At 38.3% G+C, this 8,153-nt stretch overlaps 1 non-coding gene across 1 annotated transcript; it reads right to left on the bottom strand.

Annotated features, from left to right (window-relative positions):
• Positions 1-206: 206 nt before the first annotated feature.
• LOC142435414 (small nucleolar RNA SNORA42/SNORA80 family) lies at positions 207-338 on the bottom strand. The gene has a single exon (XR_012781475.1). It is a non-coding gene; the product is annotated as a small nucleolar RNA SNORA42/SNORA80 family (small nucleolar RNA).
• Positions 339-8,153: the final 7,815 nt, after the last annotated feature.

Here is an 8,153-nt window from a genome sequence, read left to right as displayed (position 1 = left end):
GATACTCTGAGAAGCCTAAACTTACTGAGCCAAAGAAGGTGAATTGAGAGGGTTAGTAACAGAAGATAAACTTGAATTTAAAAAATAAGGCTAGGCAGTCATGCAAAGATAGGCCCTTCGAGTAAATAAATTTGCTGGCCAGGAAAGTAAATAAATAAATAAGTCTAGATTTTTTTTTAAGGGATTAAATTCTAGACATTGTTTTTCACTGTGCAGCCTGCTTCAGTGGCTGATGCCCACGGGGTAAAGTCAGGCAATGGTTCGGGTGACAGTTTGCTTTCTCATGGGACACTGTGAGAGGACTATGGATCGGACCTGCCACAAATCCAAACCCATGCATGAACTCTAGACATTTTAAATAGCCAATCATATTATAGGACTTTGAACCTGTGATGGCATGATGGGAAAGTATATTGAGTAGATTAACCTGGAAGTTTTATAGGTTTGACTATATTTGGGGAAGGAGCCCCTTTACTGTTGTTGGGTAAGCTTTGGACTACATAGCTCAAGGTTGGAATTCAAACTTAGCACCTGCTACAAGTGGAAGTTGTCTGTTCCTGTAACGATTTACAGCTTCAGAAACCCTATATAGGTCACTATGAGTCATATTTTACTCTATGATGAATCCATATAGTAAAGCTCAAAGTGGAAAGACTCTTTGAGAGTGTGAGTTAATGAGGATCTAGGCTAGTTTGGTGGCAATGGGCATGGAATGGATAGGAAGGCTTGGATGTACAAGCATAAAGCACAAGTATATAAAATTAGTGAGTATACAAGCAATATCAGAGAATTAAATTACAACTTTATTTGAAATTTTAAAGCTGTAGGATTTGAGCAGTAGTGATACTATTCATCAAAATAGCTAATTTAGGGGTGTAAATGGGGAGTATAGGACATGAGAAGTTCTGCTCTTGATTTGTTGAGTTTTGGGTGATGACAAAAATTCTATGTAGGTTGATACCTGCCCTAATGAAGAAATCACTGAAGAAATGGGCACTATGTAGCAAAGCGTGGTGAAGGAATCAGATGCTGACCTTCCATCAGAAAGAATAGTGCCTGGGGTCTTAAAGGCTTTTCTTAAAACAAGCAGCCATCTAAGTGAGATGCCAGCTAAATCCACATGGAAGAAACACACAACCCTATGTAATTCAATGATTGTAAATAATAAAATCAGGGCTAGAGGGGAGAAAACTATTAGAGATTAAACTCTGAGCACCCACTTTGTAGGAGGCTTTGAATGACAGTAAAAGCCCAAAATTCATTTGCAGGTTCCCCACATGGATTAAGACTCTGGTGAATCCCCTCTGACTATTAAACAGGCATGTGAATAGTCGTGCTATCAGAGTGCATTGAAAATTGAATTATTGTAGATTATTTAAGTTAAAATTTAACACCTTGTCATTTGCTCTCCCATTTGACCCATTTCTAATTTGTTCTAGTTTTCCATATTTTCTACCTTTCGATTGAGGATTTTCTGTGTTTTCTTTGGTCAAAATAAAGCAGAATTTTATTTGGTTTGGGGGGTTGTCTGTTTCAGTTTAGGGGGGTGGTTGAGTATGTTTGTAATATGTATTTCTTTAAATGAAATCCAGGAGCAGGAAATCTATAAAGACAGTAACTGCATTAGTAGTTTCTTAGAGTTATAGCAGAGGAGGCAGAGGAGAAATGGGACCTAATAACAGTAGGTAAAATAAAGAAAAAATGTTCTAAAATTGAGTGTGGTGTTGATTGCACAACTATTTTTATATGATTGAACTGTTGAATTGCATAACATGTGGATTATATGTCAATAAAACAGTTGTTAAAGTTCTAAGAATATCTGATACATGGTTGGAAGTAATGTTCCTGAATTTTAGTGATGTTAAATCTGAGTAGTATGATAGGCAAGATTGTATGAATTTTTCAACTTAAAAAATTGTTTAATTTAAGGAAAGCAAATCTAAGAGATAGCCAAGGACTGAAATTTCATTAGTGCCTTTACTTTAGGGAAAAGGGAGAAAAACTGTCTAGAAATAAGAGCCACAGAAATATAATTCTTTTCCTTAAAAGATACTAAATGTCTTGAGTGTTTAGATTTCTCTTTTAATACACAAAACAAAACTGATTGAATAAAAAGACAGTAGAACCAGTTACTTTTTTTTCTGCTTCTTATACAACTCTTTTATTCTAGGAGCCTCACTGTAAGTGTCCGCAATCTCACTCTATTCATAAGATCAGTCAGTAGGATTCAGTCCTCCAGTTGCCAGCAGTCCTGCAATATCTATGAAGCTTCAATACGGATTCTGAAAGGAGTAAAATATTTAGAAACAGAAGTTAAGAAATATTTCTTTTAAAAAATACTTTTATTGGGGGGCTCTTACATCTCTTATCACAATCCGTACATTCATCCAGTGTGTCAAGGATATTTGTACATATGCTGCCATCATCATTTTCAAAGCATTCTTTTCCCACTTGAACCTCTGATATCAGCTACCCATTTCTTCCCCCTTCCTCCCCTGCCCACCCTCTCTCATGAATCCTTGATAAATTATAGATTATTATTTCCATATCTTACATCATCCTCCATCACCCCTCACTCACTTTTCCGTTATTGATCCCCCTAGAAGGGGCTTCTAGGTTGATCCTTGTGATTGATTCTCCCTTTCTCCCCCCACCCTCCCCTAATCCTACTGGTATCTCTACTCTCATTCTTGGCCCTGAGGGATTTATCTATCATGGATTCCCTGTGTTGTGGGCAATTATTTGTAGCAGTGTGCATGCTCTGGTCTAATCCAATTTGTAAGGTAGAATTGAGCTCATGATAGTGGGGTGAAGGAAGCACCAAAGAACTAGAGGAAAGTTGTGTGTTTCATCGGTGCTATACTGCACCCTGACTGACTCATCTCTTCCCTGTGACCCCTCTGTGAGGGGATGTCCAATTGTCTACAGATGGGCTTTGAGTCTCCACTCCATGCCCCCCCACCTCATTTACCTTGGGTATGGTTTTGTTCTGGGTCTTAGATGCCCGATACCAGATCCCATCGACACCTCATGATCACACAGGTTGGTGGACTTCTTCTATGTGGGCTTTGTTGCTTCTCAGCTAGATGACTGTTTATCTTCAAGCCTTTAAACCCTAGATGCTATATCTTTTGATATCCAGGCACCATCAGCTTTCTTCACCACATTTGCTTATGCACCCATTTTGTCTTCAGCTCTCGTGTCAGGAAGGTGAGCATTACAGAATGCCAGATTGTTAGAACAAAGTGTTCTTGTGTTAAGGGAGTACCTGAGTCGAGGCCCAATATCCATCTTCAACCTTAACTCTTAACATATAGATATGAGTACATAGTTCTATTCCCATCTTGTTATATATGCATTTATAAATGTACAGACCTGTAGTTAAGCTTTTATAAATGTCCTTTGCCTCCAGGTTCTTTCCTTTATTGTTAAGAAATATTTACGTGAAAATAATATCTTTTTCATTAGATATTACTTCCATTAAGTCCATTGATTCTTAAGATTCAATGCTAAGGATCAAAATAATATTTAACACCAAGTTCTAAACTTAACCCAATATTCCATTTCTCTGTCATGTAGTTGTTATGTTAGTCCAGGTTGGCTAGAGAAACAAATCCAGAGACACTCATATGTGCATAAGAGAGAACTTTATATCAAGAAGTAATTATGCATCAATAAAATATCTCAGCCCAGTACAGATCAAGTCCATAAGTTCAATATTAGCTCATAAGTCTATTATTAGCTGATGAATGAATTCCTCTTCAGACTAACGCAGCACATGCAATGATGCCGAATGCAAGAAGATCACTGGCTAGTGGGTGGAAAGCCTTGTAGATTCAGTGGCGGTGGAAGCATCTACAGGGGTCACGCTACCATCAATGTGGCTCCATGTGGCTTTTCAATAGGAATGTGAAGCAGAGAAAAGAAAGGCCCACCTCCTCTGATGGCAGAATCAAGAGAGAGGGAATTCCCAGAATCCTCATGAGAAGGCCATGCCCATAAGGAAGGATCATCAGGCTGTGAACTGATTAATAGGCTAGACACCACCCCTTCATTCTTTTATCAAATTGACATGAAATTGTGTAACTACCAATTTGTGTAACTACCAATTTGATATCAACTTGACACCTTATCAACTTGACACCTCTACACAACTCTTTAGCCATACATAATTTTTAAACAAAACAATAATAAAATCATATCTGTCCTAACAGGATAAAACTGTAATGCAAGCAATCCAAAATGTGCCAGCCACATTTAAATATAATATTCTATAAATGAACACAACAAAAATATTCCATACTTAAAATTACAGTTATGTGAACAATGAACACCTAAACCATAATCCTATAATCCTATGAATGTATTTCCCCACCTATGAAATTTTGTAAGCCAGCCACTTCATGCCTTTATCCGCCCAATTGGGGGTATCAAATTTCTATACTGTCCAACTAGATCAACCTAGTGCTCTGAGGAGACAATCATATTCTTTGATGTAAAGAATCTTCATTCCTGTTGGAACCTTGTGAGTCTACATCCATTAGCAAAGTCAAACCAGGATAGACCATCGATAAAATCAGTGGCAATATGCACCAATTCAAAGGCTCAAAATTTTCTCTTCATCTGGTCAAGTTCTGGTCAACTCCATGTGTGCCACCTCACTTAGCTCACTAGGATGCCCAGTGGTCACCTCACCTTTAGACCATGGGCCCCATCACAAATTCTCAACAACCATAGTCCCCTTGAGCTAGATCATGAACATCAGGCCAGCCAAACCACTCGTCTTCTCCTTTATTCCTTGGGAACCAGGTCCACAGGTGTCAGTGGCCAGATTCAACCTGGCTCTCTATTGCTGCATTTCTCTTATTTCCACTCAACAAGTGGATCCAGGTGGTCACCTAGCAAGCATTTCAGGCTGCCTGCAGGCTCCCTATAATGTTCAGTCCTAGAGAGGAGATTTCCTCCATAGCACTATTTCTTTTTTCAGCTTTAGGCACAAACCACTAGTTCAAAATTCAAAAAGCCAAAGGGTTCCTATTTTTTTCTTCAGTCTGTCACAGTTCCCTAAGTCACTTTGAATACAAATGTCCTGAGTATTCAAAAGCACTGGGTGGGGTTTATCTTTTCAGGGCCTTCTTTGCAGGCTTGTCCTAACCCATTCAAAAATTCAAATTGATGGCCAAAGGCACATAGACTTATAAACTTCTATTTATACTTATATCAATAACAAAAAGCAGAAGAAAACAGTATAAATCTAGTACAGCCAGAACCTAAACTCAATTCTTAAAACAGTCAAGTTCAATCCATATCTATCTTATTTTAGTCCTTATCTAAACTATCCATTGATATGAAATATGACCTTAGGCCTCTGCATCAAGCCAGGGCTGGGTCTTCTGTTAGCCATTTTGACCTTCTAAAAGCCATTTTCACTAAGCAGCATGGTCTTTGAGAAATTCAAGGGACAATTTCACCCCCTCCCCAGCTCAAGATATACATAAATCACATTCATTTTCACCATTTCAAGCAGGAATAACCAAAGACAACAACCAAAGAAAATAACATTTTATTTTCCCATATTCCTTTCAGAAAACAACCCAGTAATCTGTCATAGCTGACCTCTGGCTAGCCAAAGAAGAAAATCTACCATGACGCAGAGGTCAAACAAGCATCCACTCTCCCTCTTTAGGATTTTTTTCTCTAGTACCCCATTCCCAAGGTACCATAATATGTTAGTGTAGAGAAACAAGTGCAGAGACATTCATAGGCGTGTAAGAGAGGGCTTTATAGCAATGAGTAATTGTACATTAAGAAAACATCCCAGCCCCGTCCAGATAAAGTCCATAAGTCCGATATTAGGTTGCATGTCCAATAGTAGACTATGAATTCCTCTTCAGACTCACACAGCACACGCAATGATGCAAATGCAGGAAGTCACAGGCTGCTGGATGGAAAGTCCTATAGATCAAGTGGCAGTGGATGTATTCCAGGGCTCTGGCTGCCATCAGTGTAGTTCCAAGTGGCTTGTCAACAGGAAAGTGAACCAGAGAGAGTATGCTTCCCGCCTCCAGGGAGCAAGAGAAGAAATTCCAGAATCCTTATGAGACGACCATGTCCACAAGGAGGGATCATCAGGCTGTGACCTGATTGACAGGAAAATCCACCCCTTCATTCTTTATCAAGTTGACATGAAATTGTGTAACCACCACAGTTGCCCATCCAACTAACCACAGATTTATTTATATTACAGATAATTTTCCCAGAATATATATATACCTATGGTATAATTGCTTCCACTTAAAATAAAAAGACTTGAATCACTTTTATCCCTCACCCAAGTGTTATTTGGGTCTCAGTATACATGGATGTCTACATGATAGGAAAATACCTAGGACGTAGGTTCATAGTAATTAACCTTAAAAACTAGAGAGATTTATAAAGCCAGAATACCAATTTGTTCACTTGCAGTGAAGAAACACAATTGCTAAGGAGTGTGATCAAGTAATATCAGATGGCAGCTCATCTTCATCTTTGTAGAAAGGCAAGAAAAGGAAGCCATTTAACCTGACTATATAAATTCAGATATCTGAAGTCCATTAATTTGAGTCAAATCCAATTCTGTGACCTTAAGGGCAGAGTAGAAATGCCCCCATAAGGTTTCCAAGGCTGTAGATCTTTAAGGAAGCACACCGCCACATGTTTCCCATGGCTTTCCCACTTAATCACTGTGGCACCAGGAATTCTCCCATGTTACAATTTTTGAAATGGTGCTAAAATACCTTACACTGGCAGTTACCTTTCCTTTAACCCAGAATTATTCATAGGTTAATAGAGAGGTCACCATTTAAACATAGCTTTATGCTCCACAGAACTCTTTTATCCTGGTCCCTCATTCCATTCCATCTCACCCCATATCACCATGGCTCCTCCATTCTTTGCATTCCACCAATATTACTTCTGGAAAAGAGAAAGAAATGTCTTTACAAGTTTGAGAGAAAGTCAAGAAGAGGCTGTGTTAGAAAAGTAGAGAATGAGACGATACGGAAGAGTGAACATACCTATAGATGCTTGAGCACTTAAACAAAGAGTTGGCTTGCCTTTTGATAAATGAACAAAATGCTGTTAACTTCTTTAGAGTGCTGGTGCAATTAATACATCCTAGATACTTGAGCTCCTACATAAATGTTACTGATGAAAAATAGAAAGGGGGTTATGAGCTGGCACATTCAATCATTCTTTTATTTTACACGATTCTTCTCCCTAAAAGGAAAGAAAAACCTAGTTTGTAAACACATTTTGAGACTTTTGAGTGTTATACTTTTTTAGAATTTCCTCTCTTTTTCAGATTAGCAGCCTTTGCTTTCCATAGGACTGTTTTGTGTTGTTATGGGTTCTTTATGTTCATTGGAATTAAGCTAACAATAACAACAGAGATATCTGTGATATGTCCTAAATTCTTAGTTGAAAGTTCCTAGGAACTCCTCAGACTTTATAAGGTATTAAAAGCTTCTTTTTGTTGCCAACTGGTTATCCTTTATCTTTAATATAAATTTGGATTCTTACTCAAAACAAAAAACAAAAGCCTTCCAGAAAAGAAAGAAAGCAACCTCCTAGGAAGCAATAGTCTTGCTTCCAAAATCCAGTTATCTAAATGCCAAGAAGTTAGAGATGGGTCCCAGAATTAGCTGTGATAAATCGCCCACAAATTTAGGAAATCCCAAATTGCTGATAATTAGAGGTTTATACAAGTCACCCTGGAAGAAGGTAGGCCTCTTTAGTTAATCCTTTACAAAAAGTTCAAAAGCATGTAGACTGTAGTGCATTTCCACTGTCAAGACTAAGGGTGGAACTCTTTTCTCATCAGGTGCCCCAACACACCCAAACCCATACGTTCCTCAAGATCTCGATTGCTATTGGGACTTCAGGCCTGGTTTTATGCATCACATTAATCGAATGACACAGGATAAACACACTTGCCATGTAGTAATATAGAATGGGGATGTCTAAGTTATCTTATGTTGACTTAGCAGAACTACCATAAGTGAATGGCTTGAACAAACAACTTTTATTTTCTCTAAGTTTAGGCGGCTAGAAGCCCCAATTCAGAGCACCAGCTGTAAAGAAAGATACTTTGTTTCCCGTAAGCTCTAGAGAAA

Source organism: Tenrec ecaudatus, chromosome X (assembly GCF_050624435.1).
Source record: "Tenrec ecaudatus isolate mTenEca1 chromosome X, mTenEca1.hap1, whole genome shotgun sequence".
NCBI lineage: Eukaryota > Metazoa > Chordata > Mammalia > Afrosoricida > Tenrecidae > Tenrec > Tenrec ecaudatus.
The sequence above is the reverse complement of the archived record's forward strand: the minus strand, read 5'-3'. Positions and strand labels throughout refer to the sequence as shown.